The 23,587-nt window shown below is 47.0% G+C and overlaps 1 long non-coding RNA gene across 1 annotated transcript in view; it reads left to right on the top strand.

The window, feature by feature from the left end:
• Positions 1 to 5,939: 5,939 nt before the first annotated feature.
• Positions 5,940 to 23,587, top strand: part of LOC128404172 (uncharacterized) — a 32,650-nt gene continuing 15,002 nt past the window's right edge. The window contains exon 1 of the long non-coding RNA XR_008328075.1: positions 5,940 to 5,981. This is a non-coding gene — a long non-coding RNA (uncharacterized LOC128404172). The remainder of the gene's footprint in view (positions 5,982 to 23,587) is intronic.

The raw sequence follows: 23,587 nt of genomic DNA, 5'->3' as shown, positions 1-23,587 counted from the left end.
CCAGGTAGGGATGAGAGACGCTCATGCTTGAAACTTGGGAGAGCTTCTGCCAGCCAGTGTAGGCAATACTGAACTGGATGGGCTAGTAGTCTGACTCAGAATAAGGCAGAATTCTGCAGTCAACCTGATGCATCTTGGAAGCCCACTTGTAGTACATGAGGACATTTTCCACGGTTCTTATACAGTGACGTGCTGCTTCTGATCCTGGAAGCATAAACTTCAGGACAAATGTAGCCCTCCATAACTTTCCATCTGGTTCTTAGGACTCTTCCCAGGCCACACCCTTTACTGGCCCTTCTTTGCTCCCTCCTTGAGTGTTTTTCCCCAGCTGGAAAGTATCCTTGAATAGTGGTAAGAGAAACTAAATATTTGGATCAGCATGATTTTCAAAGGCTTCAATCTGCTCTTACCTTGGGAGGTGGAGCTGAACGACAAGGCTGATGTTTAATATCCACTGCTTTCTTTTTCTTAAAAAAATGTTTAGGGGTACTCTCATTTTTACTCAAGAAAATCACCATTTTATAGTTCAAACAGGGAAAAATAAATGTAGTAAATGGACAAAAGTACAAAGATTCACAAAAATGTTTAGGGGTATGCGTACCACTGCGTCCCCCCCCCGAAAAAAAGCACTGTTAATATCTATCCTGGGATGGGGAAAAGTTTTCAGTGTGAGGGCCACATCACCACATAAGGAACCTTCTGGGGGCCACATACCACAGCAAACGGGGGGCAGAGTTACAGTTGTGACTCTTCCCTTTGCACTGTAAATTGCACACATCTCTACATCTTCCATTCAGTTAAGCAAGAAGCACTGTCACAGATCCAGGGCACATCCCAACCAGGATGAAACACTTTAGGTAGTGCTGGGGCAGTGAATTGGGGGGCTTTGGGTGAGTCCCCAGGGTCAGATAGAGACATCTGGAGTGTCTCCATCCCTGATCAATATTTGTATGAAAAAAGCACTCATTGTACGTTTTTCTCTCCAGAATAAAGTGGGATTTAAATTAGGGAATGACATGGAAGAAAAGGCTTAAATACCCCCTTCCCCATATTCAGATCAGCTGCCTTTTTTTGGGGGGGGGGTACTAGTTAGTATATAAGGAAAAGCAAAAATAAAAAAATGGAAGATCCAAATCATGCTGAAGTCACATGCATGTTGTCCTTCTCAACGGTGCTTTGAAGGAATACAGCCAAAGTCTTGGCTGAGTGGTGCTGACCATGGTGCTGAAAGGTTCTTATGACTGTGGCGCTTTCAGGGTACAGATAGGTTAGCCCAGCAATAAGCAGGCTCACCTGCTCTCAGAGGTGGCCGACGAAGATGATTCGTTTTATTATTTATTTTTGGTAACATTTATACACCGCTTGATGGGGAGAAGACCTCAAAGCTGTTTGCAAAAGGTAAAACAATAAAATCAATAAAAATACAACCCTACTTTACAATATACACAAATTAAAACATTGAAACAGATTGAAATTACATCAACTTTCTAAGCATCTAGGTAAGGGTAAAGGAACTGCTGCCCATTAGGTCCAGTTGTGGACGATTCTGGGGTTGCGGCGCTCATCTCACTTTACTGGCCGAGGGACCCGGCGTACAGCTTCCAGGTCATGTGGCCAGCATGACTAAGCCGCTTCTGGAGAACCAGAGCAGCACATGGAAATGCTGTTTACCTTCCCACTGGAGCAGATATTTATCTACTTGCACTTTGATGTGCTTTCGAACTGCTAGGTTGGCAGGAGCAGGGATTGAGCAACGGGAGCTCACCCCGTGGCGGGGATTCGAACCACCTACCTTCTGATCGGCAAGTCCTAGGCTCTATGGTTTAACCCACAGCGCCACCCATGTCCCAAGCATCTAGGTAGACTTGTCTAAACAGGAATGTTTTTAGCAGGCACCAAAAAGATGAAGGAGTGAGAGCCTGTGGCCCTCCCAATGTTGAAGGACTAGCCATGATGGTTATGTTCTACTGCTGCTGCCAGAGGCATGTGCTTCTTGAATACCAGTGCCTGGTAATCTCCTGTAGGTAGAGTGCTGTTGCGCTCAGGTCTTGCTTTCAGGCTTCCCTTTGGGGCGGGCATCTGTTTGGCCTCTGTGAAAACAGAATGGTCTCCTTATGTTCTCATGGCTCCAACTTGCATCAATTGCAGCCAGCATGGCCAAAGATCAGGGATGATGGGAGTTGTAGACATCTGAAGGGCCACAGGTTTCCTCTCCTCAGTATAGTGGTTTGTGCTGAATTAGGGGTGGGATATGGTACACATTCTGAGAGAGTTTACCTGATCCGCATCCTCTGAACTGATGTGCAGGTTGGAATGAGTAGCACAAGCTGAAATCTGTACCCATATTGAGCTGGAGCTAAGGTGGTCCAAGGGCTGCATCTATCTATCTATCATCTATCTATCTATCTATCTATCTATCTATCTATCTATCTATCTATCATCTATCTATCTATCTATCAATCTATCTATCTATATCTATCTATCTATCTATCTCTATCTATCTATCTATCTATCATCTATCTATCTATCCATAAAAACAGAATTATTAACACTGTTGGATGTTGCTGGACTGCAACTCCTCTCAGCCCAACCAGCATGGTCAATGGCCAGGGATTATGGAAGTTGTAATCTAGAAGCACAGGTCCCCTAGCTCTGACTTCTAGATGCTGGTGAGACAAGAAGCTTGAGGTGTTTGTTTTGCCTGTGACTTTCGGGGGGAATACAGGGCTAAAGTCACCTGAGGAGCAACATCTAGAGAAGAAGAAGAGTTTGGATTTGATATCCCGCTTTATTACTACCTGAAGGAGTCTCAAAGCGGCTAACATTCTCCTTTCCCTTCCTCCCCCACAACAAACACTCTGTGAGGTGAGTGAGGCTGAGAGACTTCAGAGAAGTGTGACTGGCCCAAGGTCACCCAGCAGCTGCATGTGGAGGAGCGGAGATGTGAACCTGGTTCACCAGATTACTAGTCTACCGCTCAACCACTACACCACACTGGCTCTCAGGCCACATCAGGGCTGGCTGGTGCCCATTGTCCTCAGGGGAAGCCCTTTTCTCAGTCCTGCCACCCTCACAAGCATGTTTGGTGGGGAGAGGGCCTTCTCGGTGGCTGCACCCCAGTCTTCAGAACTCTCTTCCTAGAGAAGTTAGACCAGCTCCTTCCTTGTCATTTTATTCCAACAGGCTTCTGGGGCCAGACTGGTTTTTCTTTTCTTTTTTCTTTTTAAGAAAAGGGTTTTTAAATAAGGCTGAGCTGTTATAATGGCAATAGTGCCCACCTGAGAAGTGCTGGAACTGAGTTCCAGTGAGTTCCAGCTGAAATAAAGCCAGAAGAAGAAGAAGAAGAAGAAGAAGAAGAAGAAGAAGAAGAAGAAGGAGAAGAAGAAGAAGAAGAAGAAGAAGGCGGCAGAGAGAACAAACAGCAGGCAGAGCCAACTCATTCGAGTCTGTCACCATTTTCTTCCCTGCTGAGTTCTACAAGGGTACCGTTGAGACTGAGGAGAAGAAAGCTGTCAGCCAGGGTCACCTCTTGGACTAACTGTAAGTAAGACAGCAGGCAGGTGAGAGCTGGCTGAGAGCAGACTAAGGTTGGTGGATCAGTGCCCCAGCCATCCGAATTGACCCACCTCATAGACTGAGTAAAACCCATTGAGATCAATGGTCTTAAGTCTATAGATTTCCGTAAGTCTATGGCTAACATCATTTCCATTTGTTCCTACTCTTGCCTTGCCAATCTATGGATGGAGGGAACCACCTTGGGGTGTCTTTGCTTTGAAATGGCTCCACCCAAATATGTGCCCCTGGTTTAAACCCCCAGTGGCTTTTCTAGAGCTGGGGCACTTAAGAGAGCGCACCTGTTCCTGGAGTGACAGGAGGACTGGAGAAGCAACGTACCTCCATTTGCGCAAACCCCCTGTGATTAGACATCTTTCACATTAATATTCCTTTATTATGATTATGGTTTTTTAAAATATATAAAAAACACACCCACCACTCTCTCTCGTTCACAGCAGGGAGTTGCGTTTTACTTTAATTGCCTGTGTTTGAATCAATTTAGGCTCAATTATCACTTTTCCATAGGTGTTACTAAGAAGCTATATCTCGACTTCAAGTAGGCAGATTGACACCCCTTTCTGTTCTTCCAGCTGTATGTCCAAGCAGAGCCTGGGAGCTGTGTGTATTCTCTATAAGTGGGCTAGGCCTGCCTCCTCCTCCTTGCTATCCTCTTCTTCGGTGTCTTCAGACCCAGCAGCAGAGGCAAAACCTGCCTCTCCCCATGGATGGACGGAGTGTGAGGAGGCTTGAGGTCCACCCCCAGGCAGAGTCATTATGGAGAGCTGGAAACCGAACTCATCAAGGCCACAGCACGGCTGGACAAGGAGCCTCCATGGGTTCCCAGAAACCCTTTGGAACAAAGGAACATGGGAAGCTGCCTTAAACTGAGCCAGACCCTTGGTCCATTTAACTTAGTGTTGCCAACACTGACTGGCAGCAGCTCTCCAAGGCAGGCATAGGCAAACTCCGGTCCTCCAGATGTTTGGGACTACAATTCCCATCATCCCTGACCACTGGTCCTGTTAGCTAAGGATGATGGGAATTGTAGTCCCAAAATTCTGGAGGGCCAGAGTTTGCCTATGTCTGCTCCAGGCTTTCAGGCAGGGAGCCTTTCCCCGCCCCTACTTAGAGATCCCATGGATTGAATGTGGAGCCTGCTGCATGCTCTGCCCATGAGCTACAGTAAGTCCCTTTGGGTCCATCTAGCTCCGTATTTCCTGCACTGACTTGAAGCAGCTCTCCAGGGTTTCAGTCTCTCCCAGCTTGTGCACGATTGAACCTGGGACCTTCGGATGCTCTGCCACTAAGCTACGGCCAATTCTTTGATTTGGGATTGGCGGTGATGGGAGGGGGAGCCTTCTCCGTGCCCCTTCCTCCTCCTCCTCCTCCTCCTCCACAGGTGGCCTTGGCCTGCTTCCTCTGTCCCCAGGAAGGCTGCAGTGGTGGCTCCAGCCTCCCCCCACCTTGCCGCTCTCTCCTCCCAAGCTCTGCTGCACCCAACGCTGATTAGATCACTGTCGCTGGGGACCCCAGAGGTTAATTGCCATCCTCTTTGTGTGCCGCCCGGCGAGGAGCCCCAGTGTGGTTTGGGGGCCTGGATTATTCCTCGGGGCTTTGAGCCTCTCTGTGTCTTGTCTCGCCCAGCAAAAGAGGAGTGCTTAACAAGTATTAAGAGACACAAATAATTCTCCCTTTCTCCCCCAGCCTTTTCTTCCCTCTCTTTCTCTTGCCTTGTAAATCCTGCTTAGCGCAGCTGAATAAGCCAAAGGCTTCACACTGCACCTTTATTCAGGGCCAAAGTGGCTGCGGATTACCTCCCTCTCCCTCTCTCTCCCTCCCTCTCTCTGTGCCCCCCCCCTCGCGCCCTCCCACCCTCATGTTTTCTTGCTCGACATTTGTTCTTGGAAGAAGGGAGCAAGGAAGGCTTAAGAGGGGGGGGGCAGGAGGGTGGGTTCCCCCCATTTAAGGGGATCTCAGCCTATTCAGGGCAACTTGTCCAGAGCCCGGCAGCTTTTGTTCCCTGGCCATTCTTCAGATGATTTCTTCACTCCAGTAAAAGCACTTTAATTCCTTTTTAGATACCGAGATTCCATCCACCTCCTGTGTGTGTGTGTGTGTGTGTGTGTACCCCTCCCTCTCTCCGGTCCAGCCCCCCCTTCCCCCCCACCAACTCACACACCCCTCACTCACTTTCTCAGCTTCTTTTTATCAAGGGTCTTCCTGCAGACCATCAACAAAGCCAAAAGGAAGAAAGGGAGAAATAAAAGAAGGACGGCAAGATGGTTGGGAGGACGGAAGGATGGAAGGAAGAGGGAATCCGGGGGCCTGGATGTTTGTGTGTGAGAGTTAGCGAGAGAAAGAGAGAAAGAGAGAGAAAGAAAGAAAGAGAAAAACGAGATCAGGAGAAGAAGGGATGTACACATTAAGTAAGACCCTATCTCTTTCCTGCATCGATTGATGTTCGAAATGCTGGGAGCATTTGAATTACAGAGAGCTCTTTTTCAGCTTTAGGTGTTTTGAAAGGAACTGAAAATAATCGTACTACATGCATTAGGGTGTGGATGTTGCGCAAGACTTCTTTCTCAGACTGTTACTGCTGCGGGTTTTTGGGGTGTGGGGCTGTGGCTCTGCTGTTAACAGTTATGGGGTCTGTAGGCTATGTGTGTGTGTTTTATAAATAAAATGGAAAGAGATATCCCAACCCTGGAAGCACAAAGGCACCAAGTTCTTGAAAAACAACCCACCAGTGGAGGGGCCCTTTAATTTATTTTATGTTGCATCCCTATTGTGTACCACATAGAAATGGTTGTAATAAGCAGTAGATGACTGGAAGATTCAGGACAGACAAAAAGAATCATGCAGCACATAGTTAACCTATGGAACTCACTCCCACAGGAGACAGTGATGGCCACTAACTTGGATAGCTTTAAAAGAGGACTGGACAAATTCAGCATGCCAAATGTACACTACATTGTTGTTGTTGTTTATCCACCTTTCACCCTAACGTTCCAGGGCAGGATACAACATTGAAGCCTGGGTCTGAAAAACATGTTTGTGGTATAAAGCTCCTGTTCAGAAGAACCCCAAACTACAATGGGATGTTTCCATCTAAATCCTATTGTAGCCCCATCTCTGCACCATCCCTCTAAAGCAATATCACCCCACTTTAAACAGTCATGACTTCCCCCAAAGAATCCAAGGGACTGTAGTTGGTTAAAGGTGCTGAGAGTTGTCAGGAGACACCCTGTTCCCCTTGCAGATCTACAATTCCCAGAGTGATTTAACAGTTAACCCTTCTCCCCAGGTGACTCTGGGAGTCGTAGCTCTTCTGTAAGAAATTTATCATTTTCTGATAATTCTAAGGCTTCAATTAAAAATGATATGAAAAAAGACCGTATATGAAATCTGGGTGGGTGGGGCTGCTGAGGACCAGTTGGATTGGCTCAGGAGCCTGCAGTATGGCCAATCCTGGCCTATACATTTTGTGCCTGTGCCATCTCATGAGCCTTTGGCAAGCTTTGCTCTTTGACATGATACATCCTGATCCCCTGTGTTCAGAACATCCCAAGATGAAATAAGAGCTGTATCCCCCTTTCCAAGCCTGCAATATTTTATATATGAAAATGGGGGGTGTTATCTTCTCCCCTCCCTTTTACCACCGCCTCCTCTTCTAATTAAGTCCAGCTTGAAACCTCTTCCAGTTTCCCAGCGCCTTATTTGAGATCTTTAATGTGCCTGGAGCCTTTAACGACTCCATAAAATATTAAATAAATACTGCTTGCTTTGGGCAATTCACTCCCTGACTTCCTCCTGGCTCACCTTCCCCCTTTCTCATCACCAGCAAGAAGCAGTAACCTCTGTTTCTGAAAACCTTTTATCCAGCTACCAGTTCCTCTTCTCGATTAAGCTGCGGAGGAACTGGGGAGCGAGGGGTGTTGGGTGAGTGGAGGGAGCCGGGAATGTTTGCCAACAAATAAAGGTCTGTGTGGTTAGACCCTTCTGCAGCCTCCCCCCAAACCTGGCAGTGTTTGCTCAGCAAACAGTGCTAATTCAACTACTTCCCTAGCTTGGATTCAGCTGGTGACAACATGTCTTGCCTCCTCCATCCCCTGGAAGCCCTAGTTCCCAGATCTGTCACTCAGGGCCACGCAATGCACCCAGACCTCCCATGTGCTCCGGCGAAAAGGATGGTTGGAAATATGGGTCTGCACAGAATCAAGGATGCTTCAAGGCCCATCTCCTAATAGATGCTGACAGTTTCAAGCAGAGGCTAGAAAATATTGTTGTGGGTTTGGGATGGAGTGGAGGGGTCAATCTGAATAATGCTCTGAGTCCCTTCCAATTTTAGGGGTCCTGTACCCAATGAAGATTAGAATCTAATCATAGAATCCTAGAGCTGGAAGGGACCTCTATTGCTGAACTGGTCATAGAATCCTAGAGCTGGAAGGGACCTCTATTGCTGAACTGGTTAGACAAGTTTCTTTGCAAGACCCTGACCTTAGCGGGCCACTTAAGTGTCCTCATCAGCATCCTAGAAGAATGAGCCATGTTGCAAGAGCTACCACTAAGTGATGGCGCCCTCCAGGCTAATGAGTGGGCCTTTCCTCCATCCCACCCACTTAGTTGCTAGGTAGGAGATCAATAGCCAGAGTAGTGTCTGACAGCTGAGCTGGAAACAGGCTCATTTTAAAAGTCACTTCCGGGTAATGTGTGAAGCGCATCAATTGGACGCACATAAATTGGTTGTTGCCTGTAAGCCCTTTGTTTGATCTGTCCTGAATCTTCCAACAGCCAGCTTCATTGGACATCCCCAAGTGCTAGTGTTATAAGGCTCAAGTCAATTATTATCAGGGAGGGGGCTGTAGCTCGGTGGTAGAGCACATGTTTTGCATGCAAAAGGTCCCAGGTTCAATCCCTGGCATTTCCAGATAGGCCTGGGAATTATCCCGTGCCTGGATCCCCAGAGAATTGCTGCCAATCAATGTAGACAGTGCTGAACCAAATGGACCAATGATCTGATAAAGCAGCTTCCTATGTGCCCCTCTCCTAGCAAACAGAAGAGAGTCACATGTTCTACATTTTACATGTTTACAATCTTTGCATGAGACTAAGGTGAGACCAGCAAGATCAAAGGGTCCTCTTCATTGTGAGAGATTTTGGGATGACCTCTGAGCTGGCTTGGTTCCTGGGTAAGAGCCAGGGTAGAGTCCTGGGTGAGAGTCAGGAGGCGTGTGGGCTGAGACCTGGTGAGCAGGGAAGGAGAAGTGGTCATCATCAGTACTGAAATTATAGTAGTGATATCAGCATCTATTTATTAGCTATTTGCCATGATGGTTTCATTGCATAACCACTTAGATTTTAACATTATGTTAAAAGATACCTGCAAATATATAATAATATCATAATAATTTATTATTATATCCCACCCATCTGGATGGGATTCCCCAGCCACTCTGGGCAGCTCCCAACAGATATTATTATTATTATTATTATTATTATTATTATTATTATTATTATTATTGCAATAAAACATTAAACATTAAAAACTTCCCTAAACAGGGTTGCCTTCAGATGTCTTCTAAAAGTCAGATAGTTGTTTATTTCCTTGACATCTGATGGGAGGGCGTTCAACAGGGCGGGCGCCACTACCAAGAAGGCCCTCTGCCTGGTTCCCTGTAACCTCATTTCTCACAGTGAGGGAACCACCAGAAGGCCCTCGGAGCTGGACCTCAGTGTCTGGGCTGAGCGATGAGGGTGGAGACGCTCCTTCAGGTACACTGGGCCAAGGCCATTTATAGGGCGGTATACAAATGTAATAGATAATAATAATAATAATAATAATAATAATAATAATAATATCCATTGTGTGTTATGTTTTTAAAGCTTTGTAAGTTGCTTAGAGACCTTTTACAAAGCAAGCAACTAATAATTTTTTAAAAAGAGTAATAATAAGTGGTTTTTTCCAGGGGGTACTCAAGGCTACGCAGTACCGGCAAGTTGTTGTGTGGCACTTATTGTAACAACTTCATGGTGAGTACTGGCACATTTTCTTTTTTAAGTGTGACAATGTAACAACATGGTGAGTGCTGGCACCTATTTTTCTAGGGGGGTGGGGAAGCACTGGTAATAATGCTTCCTCTATTTTGGACCTGATAAAAGGAACTGATAAAAAATGTACCAGTACTGGGAACCTTGGGAGGTAATGATCATGTCCTCTTTGGATTCATTATGGAGTCATGGGAAAACTGAGTGTAGCTGGACATGCAGAAGGCTGATTTCAAAAAGCTTAAGGAACTACTGGGTGAGATCCCGTGGTCAGATATTCTCAAAGAAAAGGGAGTCCAAGATAGAAGAGAGTTTCTTAAGGGTGAAATATTATTGGTGGCACAAATGCATACAATTCCAACAAGAAAGGAAAGTGTGGGGCATCTAACAAAACTGGTGTGGCTGCATAAGGAGCTTACAGATGAGCTGAGATTTAAGAAGGGTATGTATAAAAAATGGAAGAAATGGGAAATCATGAAGGGAGAGTATACATGAGAAGCCAACCAACAGTTGCAGGGAGAAGGTCAGTTGGGCCAAAGTTCAGAATGAGTTCAAGCTTGCAAGAGAGCTTCAAAATAATGTTTAAAAGTTTCTTTGGCTATGCTCAAGAGGAAGAGCAAGCAAGTACAGCGGTACCTCGGGTTAAGAACTTAATTCGTTCTGGAGGTCCGTTCTTAACCTGAAACTGTTCTTAACCTGAGGTACCACTTTAATTAAAGGGGCCTCCCGCCGCCACAAGATTTCTGTCCTCATCCTGAAGCAAAGTTCTTAACCCGAGGTACTATTTCTGGGTTAGCAGAGTCTGTAACTTGAAGTGTCTGTAACCCAAGGTACCACTGTAGTAGTTCCTCTGTTTGGAGACTGGGAAATGCTATTCAGTGACAGAGAGAAGGTGGAACTGCTCAACACCTACTTTGCCTCTGTCTTCATTCAAAAGGAAAGCAGTGCCCAGCCTGGTGATAACAGAATAAATGACAAAAGAAGGGAGCTGCAGCCCAAGATAGGAAAAGAGGTAATAAGAGAACACCTAGCTACATTAAATGAATTCAGATCTCCAGGGCCTGATGAGCTGCACCCAAGGGTACTAAAGGAGCTTGTGGATGTCGTCTCAGAGGCTCTGTCTATAGTCTTTGAGAATTCTTGGAGAACAGGTGAGGTCCCTGCAGACTGGAGGTGGGCAAATGTTGTCCCCATCTTCAAAAAAGGGAAATAAGAGGACCCAGGTAACTACCAACCATTCAGCTTGATGTCGATATCAGGAAAGGTCCTAGAACAAATAATTAAGCAGTCAGTCTGTGAGCACCTAGAAAAGGATGCTGAAATTACTAAAACCCAGATTGGTTTCTCAAAAACAAGTCACGCCAGACAAATCTCATTTCTTTTTTCTTTTAATAGAGTTGCAAGCTTAGTAGATCAGAGGAATGCTGAAGATGTAGTGTATCTTGATTTCAGTAAGGCATTTGATAAAGTCCCCCATTATATTATTGTGGAGAAGCTGGTAAAATGTGGGCTGGACATGGTAACTGTTAGATGGATTTGTAGCTGGTTGATTGACCGAACCAAAAAAAATTTAAAAAAATTAATGTCCACTAACAGTTCCTCATGGATGGGGTAGAAATCCAGTTCAGTTTGTGTTCAAAAGTTAACTTCCATAATTTGCGCTTCTTGAAACAATATGGGCAACTGAAGCAGGCATCCTTCAAAATTCAGACTGCAACACAGTTCTCCAGTCAAGTAATGGATGCCCTAGGGTAAAGGGTGCCTAAAAATGCATATATTAGTGAAGACAACATACAAAATTGCATTGTGTTAGGAGAAACAGCTTTGCAAAAACCTGTGTGTTAGGCAAGGCTGCATACAAGCACATATAGATTAGGGAATATTTGCACTAAAATGCTGATGAGTCTTCATGAGGACTTAAAAAACAACCACAAACTGATGTGGAAACACAGGGGAAAGAACTTAAGGTTGGGGAAAATGAGAAAGTGAAAGAAACTGAAATTGACAGATTGGTACTTAGAAATGAAAGCATGCCAATCTAATAACCTGAGCTGTCCGTCCTCACTTAAGCTGATGGCATTCCTGTCACCTCCTTCTAAACCTTTTCCCAACATTCTGACTCTAAACCTTTTCCCAACATTCTGACTCTATTTAGTTTCACTCCTTAGTACTGTCCTCAATCTCTCTCTCTCTCTCCCTCTCTCTCTCTCTCTCCTCTCTGTGTGTGTTTGTGTGTTTGAGGTAGGCAGATGGACATCCCCCAAGAGTCAAATGGTTCATCAGGACACAGTTCCTTCTATGACCAGAATCAGCTGCCACATAATCCAACTGCCACTGTTTCCGTCTCTCGGCCATTGTCCCAGCCTCCCAACTCCCACTCCCAGCCTTCTGTCGCAGCCTTTGGGGTTCTGAGCCCCCAACCCCATTTGGCTCTGTAAGGAACTAACCCCTCTAGAGACCATGGAGGCATAGAAATCATTGCAACCATCCTGGCTGGATGTGGTTTTTTTTTCTTCCTGTGGCAGGGTTAGAGAAGGAGGAGGTGGGGGGAGGAGGAGGAGAGGACCAGTGTGTGTGTGTGTGTGTGTGTGTCAGAACACATAAATCAAGCACCACAGCCTTGCCATTTAACACACTCTTCTCCTTCGAGTTGTCAGTGAAACCGTTAATTAATTAGCTAATCCCACAATGAAGTGGATTCTAAATGGATCTCCCCTCCCTTCCCCCATTTAGGTAATTACTGCTGAGGGAGCTTTTGTAGAGAGCAATTTTCCAGCAGGGGCAACCTCAAATGGCTCTGGGAGAAGGATATATCCCAGCATTTAAAATAACCACAAAAACACACCCCAGTCTGTATGATCTTACGCAAGCCAGAGAGTCGGGTTTGGTGAGATGGGTGAGAGGCTGAGTCTCTTCCACCCATCCTCTTATGGGGCATGGTATTCAGTGTGTATGATTTCTGGGTTGGCTTGAGATCCTTTGTTTCTTTTAAAAAAATAATGTCCATGTAGGTGATTGAGTGTGGGAGCAATGCAAGCATTTTTCACAATTTTTCTAGAGTCTGAATTAAGGAGCTAATAAAATAACTTAACAATGGATGCCCAATTCTAAAGTTTATTTACATCTACTTGCTCTATTTTTCTGTCTCTCTATGAATAGTAATATTTCAAATTGATAAAAAGTAAAATAACCTATCAGTAAAAGACTAGTATGACTCGGGGTGGTGGTGGACTGTGTTGCTTGTCAGTAGTGATGGCACAGGTATTATCCAGTAGGAGCCTGGGATAATTTGACCACCCATGATCCATGCACTGTTCATGATTGCAATGGAAACAGTGGCTAGGGAATTAAAGACTGCATTATCCTAGAAACAAAATAGTTAAGACTTGAAGATCAACAGCTGTTGAGAAGAGACATTGGTCCTGTAAAGCGGGGGCCTCAGGCGGGAAGGAGAGTCAGGTAGAGATGGGCTTCTACATTCTCCTAGGAAAATGCACACGGCAGTCAGGTAAGTCTCAGCCTTTTTGTGGGTTTTTCTGCCTGATGCCTGCTTCTCCTTCTTGTCTGATGCCCCTCCCACTGACAGCTCCAGAGCATTCTGGGCTACCCCACCTGACCAGCAGCCATCTCTGGCTGTCTCAGCCCAACCCAATCTCTCAGAACTGGTCCAGTTTGCCCTGGGAATCATGCTTTGACTGGATCCTGCACACTGCCCGAGAATACTTATTTTAAAAGCATGCATATATAACGAAGCAAAGCAGAGTCATCTGATTCCATATGGCTATAGGGTTGTATCCAAGGTAGCACTCAGTTAAAGTCATTTAGCAATATGCGTGTTCTGCTGTCGAATTTTTGTGTGTGCCAGTGGAATGTTGTTGAAAAAGAGAATGCATAAGCAGGTTGCTGGTAACTGTGATGGCCTGGGAATCCGATTCAGAGGCTGAACCAGAAGAATCCCAGCCTGCACAGGAGTCCCCGCCTCCAGGGCCGGCTGAGCTGGGGCAGGGCCTTGATCCTGAAGCGCCTGCACCTGTGCCGGATCCTCAGGAGCAGGCACCAGGTGAATCAACTCTGGTTCCGGAGGCGATTGAGGACGCATTGCCTACAGGTGCGCCTCTCCCAGCCCTGTCAGGGGAAAGTGAGTCTCCCCCTGGGTCCAGTAACCCACCAGCCTCTCCTGAGCTGCAGAGGCTCAGGGCAGAGAGGCAGAGGGAACTGGTTTCTCCCAGGAGGAGTGCTTGCCTTAAGGCCAGGAGAGGTGGGTCACCTCGTGGCCGGGACCGCCCCTGGCCTCAGAGAAGATAAAGGCCAGTCAGCCCGGTCCCAGGTTGCGGGAGCAACGTCGTTGAAGAGCTGTTTCGGCCAGCACCCAGTCCTGTTCCCTCAGAGTTCCTGTCCTTGCCCGGCTCCTCGCTGTGGACCCCGCTTCGCCCATGGAGGACTGTCTGCTGTCCCTCGACTCAGGTCCTGGACCTCGCCCCACGGTAACCTCCCCCCCGGACCAGCACAGTAACCTTGTTGCACAACAAGTTCCCACTAGCTCAGCTGTTGTGTTGCATTAAAACTTGCCCAAGAGCCCTTAGGATAACAGACAGAAAACAACAGAGACAGCGTGGTGCATTGGTGGTTAGAGTGTCTGACTAGGACCTGGGAGACCAGGGTTCAAATTCTCACATGGCCACAAAGCTCATTAGGTGACCTTGGGCCAGTCACTGCCTCCAAGTCTAACCTTGGAGAAGTCTAGTTCCTTGGAGGAAATTATATACATGCAATAAGTACCGTATTTTTTGCTCTATAAGACTCACTTTTTCCCTCCTAAAAAGTAAGGGGAAATGTGTGTGCGCCTTATGGAGCGAATGCAGGCTGCACAGCTATCCCAGAAGCCAGAACAGCAAGAGGGATCACTGCTTTCGCTGTGCAGCGATCTCTCTTGTTGTTCTGGCTTCTGAGATTCAGCATATTTTTTTCTTGTTTTCCTTCTCCAAAAACTAGGTGCATCTTATGGTCTGGTGCGTCTTATAGAGCGAAAAATACGGTAAATAATGCAGCCTGCCAATTCTGAATCTATTTATGAATGCTATGTCAAGCAGAGGTTCACAATGCAACCCCCCCCCCCAGTTATGTGAAGTTCTGCTGGGTGACCTTGGACCTCTCACTATCTCTCAGCCTAACCTACCTCACAGGGTTGTTGTGCAGATAAAAATGAGGAGGAGATGCCTTTGCTCCACCTTAAACTCCACAGAGGAAAGGCGAGCTTTCAAGGTAATAATAAATTGCAGTAAAAATAAGATATAATACAATGCTTGTCAATGGAGTCCAGCCGCATTGTGGGGTGTTTAGCAACTAAAGTGATGTACAGGTGCGAATGACTCAGACTTCTATGCAGATGGTCCAGTGTTTTTGCAGACATCTCAGGCTGCAGAACACGGAGGCATCCCAATTTTGCAGCAGCCGAGGTCAGGGATGCAATTAGGGCTGAACAGACTCCAAGATGCAGATCTCAGCTCGCTGTGCTATATTTAAGGAAGGGATTCGGGAGAAGGGAACTGTTCAAGGGTTATTTCTGTTAATTTATTCCAAAGCTATACCCCTGTAAACATATTCAACAGCCAGCAGATCTTTTTTGTTGCTGTTGTTGAAAGTGTGTGTGTGTGTGTGTGTGTGTGTGTATCATTATATATATATATAATGATTCCACTTCTAGGGAAGGACAGGGGAATATGGCAAATTTTCACACATTTCCCTTAGGTGAAAATTTGTCAGTTTCGCAGCAAAATCATATTTTTAAAAGGTGCCAGAACATCCGTGGTTCCTCCACCCCGCCTGCCTGCATCACCTTTTATTTTCTTTAAAATGGAATGAAGATTAAAAACCACAAATTGCTTCCTCACCCCTCCATAAAAATCACAGAACAGGAACTCTTTTTTTAACTCCATCCTATCTGACAGGGGCGAGGTATCACAAGTGGACATTTGGAGCAAATCCATGTGTTAGAACAGGGATGGGGAACCTGGTCCTTGGCAGTTAATAGCGGCCCTCCACAACTCTCTACCTGGCCCCTAGAAGGTTCTCTAGGCCAACCTCCACTTCTCAGGCCATAACACTCACCTTCCCTGTTCTGCACCCTTCTTGAATGCTTTTGCCTGACTGGAGTATCTCTGTAAACTCTGGTGATGCCTTCTGGCATAGGAGCCAACTCCAAGAAGAAGAAGAAGAAGAAGAAGAAGAAGAAGAAGAAGAAGAAGAAGAAGAAGAAGAAGAAGAAGAAGAAGAAGAAGAAGAAGAAGAAGAGTTTGGATTTGATATCCCGCCTCTCACTCCCTTTTAAGGAGTCTCAAAGCGGCTAACATTCTCCTTTCCCTTCCTCCCCCACAACAAACACTCTGTGAGGTGAGTGGGGCTGAGAGACTTCAAAGAAGTGTGACTAGCCCAAGGTCACCCAGCAGCTGCAGGTGGAGGAGCGGAGACGCGAACCCGGTTCCCCAGATTACGAGACTACCGCTCTTAACCACCACACCACACTGGCTCTCCTAGGGGCTGAAGTCCCATTAACACCCCTCCATAAAATATTTGAGGGGTCTGCCTCCCCCCAGTTGATGGGCACTACCATTCAAATGGCGTGCATTCTCCATGTCCTCTTATTGATTACGCAGGGTGGGGCTTACCTGGACCCCCAAAATTTTATTCAGGGTGGCATCACTGCCTTCTGGCTATCAGGATGGAGAGATATGTGAGAATGTGTAGGGGATGTCAAAATATCTGGCTTTTGTGTGGCTGAAATGCAGTGAAATAAAGCCTAGTTTCACCTCTGCATTACAGGCAGGCAAAAAGCACTGGAGGTGGGTACAGAGCAGAGCCAATGAGAAGCCTGGGTAGAGGGGGTGTGGTCTGGTAGAGTCCCAAGAGCCAGACAGAGAGCTCCAGAGCAGAGGCGGAGCTGTGCACCTGGGGGCGGGGCTAGCGTTGAGCATCCCAAGGGGACAGCATGGTGATGTCACCCCCCCTCAGAGATGACACCCCGGGCAGACTGAACCCACTGCACCTATGCCAGTGCTCCAGAGAGTCTTGATTCTGCATTAAATGGGGAAAGAAATATGGGATGGTGTTTCGATGTGGCAAATGCATGAAGGATAAGGCTACCAGTACCAGCTGGCCATGATGATGGCTATGTTCTATCTCCGCTGTCAGAGGCAGCATGCCTCTGAAAACCAGTTGCTGGGCATCACAGTTTGGGAGAGTGCTGTTGCCCTCAGGTCCTGCTCAAGGGCTCCCCATTGGGGCATCTGGGAGGCCACTGTAAGAACAGTATACTGGACTAGATGGGCTTTTGGCTCGATCCTTATTCTTGGATAGCTCAGTTGGTTAGGAGCATGGTGCTGACAATGCCAAGGTTGCAAGTTCGATCCCCGTATGGGACAGCTGCACATTTCTGCATTGCAAGGGGTTGAATGAGATGATTATCAGGGTCCCTTCCTACTCTACAATTCTATGATTCTATGACTCTGTCAGGGCCTGGACAGAGGAGGAATGGTGGGAACCGCCTCCCCAGCCTGACCCTTCCAGAGAAGAGGAGGATAGTATAGGTTTACAACAGTGGTTTGCGGGAGGTCATAGCTCAGAGGCAGATGAGGGGGAAAGCTGGGAAATAATGGGAGAGGAACAGGAAGAAGAAGAAGCACTAGGGGAGAGACAGCTGACAGACTCAGTGTCTTTAGAAAGCATTCCAGGACCCCCTTCTCCCATAACCAGCTGGGCATTGGAAGTAGAAGAGCAGAGAGCTCAGAGGCGGAAGGCACAGATCAGCCACTGTAGGGATGACGTATATTGGGAGAGACGGAGGGGGTGGAGTTTCACTTGGAGCAACGCCATTACCCCCCAAGAGCTTCTCTCTGTGAATATTGAATAAAAGACATTGGTATGAACTCTCCCCATTTGTCTATTCCTGGCAGCCTACGGGGGTGGGGGTGGGGACGGATTCCCTGAAGCCTGACAGACTCTGTTTTATGTTCCCTCCAAAGGTGGCCAATCCCAATGGTGTCTCCTGGCAGCATGAGAGTTCGTGTGCTTGCCCAACCCTTGGCTGATCACAAGAGCAGTGCCTCTTGCCAGCAGAGCACACAAAACTTTTCTTATTTGTATGGCCTGGATGCCGGCATGAGCAGTGCCATATCCTCAATATACTGCCATGTGAAAGTGACCCAGGCAATGTCAGAAGGGGCCAGCATCTGTGGCTGGCCCTCCTGATGTACTGGGGCCCAGGCTGTTGCCCATGTATCCTGAGCACTGGCTCCAGCCCTTACAGCAGCCTTCAAGGATCCAGAAGCAGGGACTCACTGACCTGTCACCTGCACATATCTATGGAGGAGAAAGCTATCAATGGCTACTAGCTATGATGAAGATGCTTTGCCTCCATAGATTAGGGCAGCAATGCTTCTGAGTATGAGTTGCTGGAAAACACAAGAGGGGAGAGTTGTTCTTGTGCTCAAATCCTGCTTGCTGGCTTCCCACGGTATCTGGTTGGCCACTGTGGGAACAGGATACTGGAGTAGATGGGCCACTGGCCTAATCCAGTAGGCTCTTCTTATGTTTTTATGGTTGTCACCATATCTATAATGGGTGGCACTGTGGTCTAAACCACTGAGCCTCCTGGGCTTGCCGATCAGAAGGTTGGCGGTTCAAATCTGCACAACGGGGTGAGCTCCTGTTGCTCTGTCCCAGCTCCTGCCAGCCTAGCAGTTTGAAAGCACACCAGTGCAAATAGATAGATAGGTACCACTGTGACAGGAAGGTAAATAGTGTTTCCTTGCACTCTGGTTTCCATCATGGTGTTCCGTTGTGCCAGAAGCGGTTTAGTCCTGCTGGCCACATGACCTGGAAAGCTGTCTGTGGACAAACGCCAGCTCTTTCGGCCTGAAAGCGAGATGAGTGCCGCAACCCCATAGTCGCCTTTGACTGGACTTAACCACCCAGGGGTCCTTTACCTTACCTTTACTTTTACCTTTACCTATATCTACAAATAAGCAGCCTCAGCCAGCTTGGCCAATGGTCAAGGATGATGGGAGTTGTACTTGTGACCCATCACCTGCACAGGTCCATTGTCGAATTTAAGCCTAGGCGGAGGAAGGAAGCCTCAGACTTGATCAGATTTGCATCAGCCACCTGGAGGGAGGAGGCAGAGAGTGGGTTAATTAAAAATAAATTTTATATCAGCCATAAAGAAATAATCACCTTCTCTTTTCCTCTCTCTGCCACCCCCTCCTCCCAGCTCCCCCTTGGACGCGTGGACTGGGTTTGCTTTTTAAAGATGGTTTCTAAATAGAGCTCTCCGATCGCATCTGGGAGAGGAATGGAACAGATTTCATTTTTCACACGCGACACAATGGCGTCCTCGACAAAAGAGGAAGCCTGTCCATTGTTTGGATCTGCCTTCCCCGCAGCCTACCTCTGTGCCGTGAATTAACCCCTTTCACCTCTGCCATTGTTGCGACACCACTTCTGAGTTGATGAACAAAGGCAGGAGAAAGCCCTCTTCGTGTACACAGGAGGCGGAGGGAGGTGGGGTGGGGTGGGAGGAAGAGCAGGTCGAGATAAGTTTGGGTCCAGAGCAAACGTCTGTCATTTCTCTCTCCATCCCTGTATGTGGCTGCCTCCTCGGGTCTCGCCTGTCAGTCACCAACAAAGGGGAACTATCTCTGCCTGCAGTCATTGCTCATATGTGCCAAAAATGTCCCAATCTGTCTTTTTCCTGCACTGGGCCCCCATCCTACAAGCTCAGTGGAGCCGCAAAGGACACACTGACAATCCAGTCTCTCCCCCTACCCCAGCTCCCTTCCCCTTTCAGCCAATGACTCCTGCAGACCGGCGCCTTAGCTGTAGCTCAGTGGGTACTGCATCTTGCCTTGCATACAGAAGGTCTCAGGTTCAATCCTCCAGGAAGGAACATAAGAAGAGCCTGCAGGATCAGGCGAATGGCCCATGTAGTTCAGGATCTTGTTGTCACAGTGGCCAGCCAGATGCCTCTGGGAAACTGGCACCAGAGCACTCTTACTTCCTTCCAAAAGCCTGCAGGTTCCAAATTCAATCCCCAGGAACATCCAGGTAGGCCTGCTGGTGCTCATTAAAGCCAATAGGGTAGAAACTGGGGAGGCCAACAGTAGATGGCACCAGAGCGAATGACAGGCAGAGCCAACTTAAATTCCGTTTTGTCCCCATTCTCCTCCCTGCTGAGTTCTACAAGAACAACATTGAGACTGAAGAGGAGGAAGCTGACAGGCAGGGCCACCGCCTGGACTGGTTGCATATAAGCAGGTAAAAGTGAGGTTGGTGGGGCAGTGCCCTTTTCCCCTTACTGGACCATCCTCCACTACCTTTTGGAGTCCCATAGTACAGCATCCTGCTAGAGTAAGTGGCAATCCAAATGCCTCTGGGGAGGCCTCTCCCACTGTTGCTCCCCAGGGAAAACCAATGCAGACCCTCCAAGTGTCCCTATTACATAAGCTGTCCTGTTTTTTGATTTGATCCTGGAATGTCCCTCTTTTCCTTAAGACATCCCTATTTTCATTGGAGAAATGTTAGAGGGTATGGAGTTATGTAACCCCCGAGCCAATGAGCCTTAGAAGGCACCTGAAGGCAGCCCTCCATATGGAAGTTTTTAAATGTTTAATGTTTTATTATGTTTTTATATATGTTGGAAGCTGCCCAGAGTTGCTGGGGTAAGCTGGTCAGACAGGCGGGGTACAAATAATAAAATTGTGGTGGTGGTGGTTGAATAGGACGTCCCTATTTTCGTCAGAGAAATGTTGGAGGGCATGCAATGGAGATCTGGACTGATGCTGATAGCTCTCTACAAACAAATATCGCCATTGTCACTGCTTCATGCCTGGTCTATGGGCTTTCTCTGTGGCAGCCACTAAGCTGGGATTTCCCTCCCTGCAGAGATGTGTCCGACACCTTCACTGTACACCTGATTTCCCTTTGCAATATCACTGCCCCCTTCTTTGTTTTCCAACCCTTACTTCTCCTGGAGAGCTCCTTCCTGTTTTAAGCAGACAGGTGACCCTCCGAGCATTTCTCTCTAGACAGGACATTTCTTGCATTCTAGAAGGGTCAGGGCCATGGGGGTAGAGCACTGACATTGCATACCCAACCAAGGTCCCAGGTTCAAGCCCCAGTGGAATCTCTAGGTAGGGCCAGGGAGTGCTCCCTGCAGAGCTGCTGCCAGTCAGAGCAGACAACACTGAGCTAAATGAACCAAGGATGTAACTAGGTATTCAAGGCAACTTCTGATGTTCCTGGGACCCACCATTTGCTTCTGGTGGCAAATGGTTTTGTTGTTGTTGTTTAGTCGTTTAGTCGTGTCCGACTCTTCGTGACCCCATGGACCAGAGCACGCCAGGCACTTCTGTCTTCCACTGCCTCCCACAGTTTGGTCAAACTCATGCTGGTAGCTTTGAGAACACTGTCCAACCATCTCCTCCTCTGTCGTCCCCTTCTCCTTGTGCCCTCCATCTTTCCCAACATCAGGGTCTTTCCCAGGGAGTCTTCTCTTCTCATGAGGTGGCCAAAGTATTGGAGCCTCAGCTTCAGGATCTTTCCTTCCAGTGAGCACTCAGGGCCGATTTCCTTAAGAATGGATACGTTTGATCTTCTTGCAGTCCATGGGACTCTCAAGAGTCTCCTCCAGCACCATAATTCAAAAGCATCCATTCTTCGGTGATCAGCCTTCTGAACAAGTTAAATGGTTTTAACTTGTTTTAAATCTGCATTTTTATATTGTTGGCACCTGCCATGAGATCTTGTGGCAAGAAGTCTGAGGGCGAAGATGACCCTGAGGTCTGGAGAGGTGTCAAAGGGGGATCCTGGGGTGGTAAGAAGGGTTTTTCAATGTTCCCCATCTATGGGTTGCCAAGGGACGCCTCCAGCCCCACTGTTTCTTTTAAACAGAGAGAGTCTCAACTCCCAGCCAGGGCCTGCAGAAGGTTAGATAAGGCAGCACAAACAACATCTGATTTTCTCTCCTCACCTCCCCCCCTCCCCAGCCTTGCCTAGCTTTTAATCTCTACCCCCTTTTTTATTATCTTCTTATGGCTTTTGAATTATCTTCGCAGATACTACATTAATTTAGTCAGGGCAGGTAAGGTCACTCCTCAGACACGGTTGCTCATATTTATGTATATTTGCCAAAGGAGATAAATGGGAGAAACAAACTGAGAGGGGGTGGGGGTGGGCATGAATGGGAAGAAAGGTTTTCAGGCCAAAGGAAGGAGCCCAGCCCATGGACGGAAGGATGCAGAACCAGCCTTCCAGCCTGGGAAAAGGTTCATACATACATACATACATACATACATACATACATGCATACATATCAAGTTGATCAAGGGTCTAGAAACTATGCCTTATGAGGAACGGTTGAGGTAGTTGGGTATGTTTAGCCTGGAGAAGAGAAGACTGAGTGGTGATAGGATGTCCACTTTCATATATCTGAAGTGCTGTCATATGGAGGATGGAGCAAGTTTGTTTTCTGCTGCTCCAGAGAGTAGGACCCGAACCGATGGATTCAATTCACAAGAAAGGAGGTACTGACTTCACATTAGGAAGAACTTTCCGACAGCAAGAGCTGTGGAACACACTCTGTTGAAAGGTGTTGGACTCTTCTTCACTGGAGGTTTTCTGAGAGAGGGTGGATGACCATCTGACAGGGATTCTTGAGCTGATTCTTCAGTGATTCCTGACTTGCAGGGGGTTAGACTAGATGTCTCTTGGGACAGTCACTTCCAGCCCTACAGGTACAGTGGTACCTCGGGTTAAATATGCTTCAGGTTACAGACTCCGCTAACCCAGAAATAGTACCTCGGGTTAAGAACTTTGCTTCAGGATGAGAACAGAAATCATGCTCCAGTGGCGCAGCAGCAGGAGGAGGCCCCATTAGCTAAAGTGGCGCTTCAGGTTAAGAACAGTTTCAGGTTAAGAATGGACCTCCGGAACGAATTAAGTACTTAACCCAAGGTACCACTGTATATTATTCTATATGTGTCTGGCCACAGTGATCCATGCATTGATGATCTCAGATCTCACTTACTGCATGTGGGGCTGCCCTTGCATCTGGTTCAGAAGTTCCAGCTGGTGCAAAATCCTACAGATGTGCTAGGCGGTTTTTTATTATTATTAATATAAAATCAAAACTACAGACAGACAAACATAAAACATAATCAAAGTTAGAGGACACAGGAGAGGAGATTGCTGTTGTTCTCAGGTCCTGCTTGTGGGCTTCCCATTGGGGCATCTGCTTGGCCACTGTGAGAACAGGATGCTGGACTAAATGGGCCTCTGGCCTGATTCAGCAGAGCTCTTCTGATGTTATAAAGGGCTTTTTTTTAATAATCTGGGTTCTGTTGGTGGGTGTGAACTACCCTTTAGCTTGATTGGGAAATTGACTTGGTAATCATCATGAGCTTTCTTTGAATGTGCTCAGAGACTTCTCTCCCAGCACATAATTTAATTATTTTATTTATTTTTTTAAAAAAATATTTGTAAACCGCTGTGCCATAAAAAATAGATAATCAAAGCAGTTTACAGCATTGCAAACCAAACCATACTATGAAAACTATATACTTTTTTTAAAAAAAGCAGACATCAATTAACCATAGTGAAAGGATGTATTCTTAATTACCCGCATAGGCCTGGTGGGATAAAAATGTTTTCAGCATTCATTTAAAAGTTGGCACAGAAGGTGCCTGCTGAATCTCTATTGGTTGGGGAATTGATGCTTGGGAATTGTTTGTCAGCTGTTGTTTTTAACCCACCTTTCACAAAAGGAGCTTCAAGGCAGTTTACAGTGGTACCGCACAGTGCAGGTTTGCAGTGCTTTGTCTGGTCTCTCCTAAACGTGCTGGCTCCCAGTCATTCCCTGGGCAGTCCCAAAGTTCCAGGAGAGAGAGAAAAAAACAGTGGTACCTCTGGTTAAGAACTTAATTTATTCTGGAGGTCC

Source organism: Podarcis raffonei, chromosome 16 (genome assembly GCF_027172205.1).
Source record: "Podarcis raffonei isolate rPodRaf1 chromosome 16, rPodRaf1.pri, whole genome shotgun sequence".
NCBI lineage: Eukaryota > Metazoa > Chordata > Lepidosauria > Squamata > Lacertidae > Podarcis > Podarcis raffonei.
Note: the sequence above shows the minus strand (reverse complement) of the source record. Positions and strands in the feature narration are given on the sequence as shown.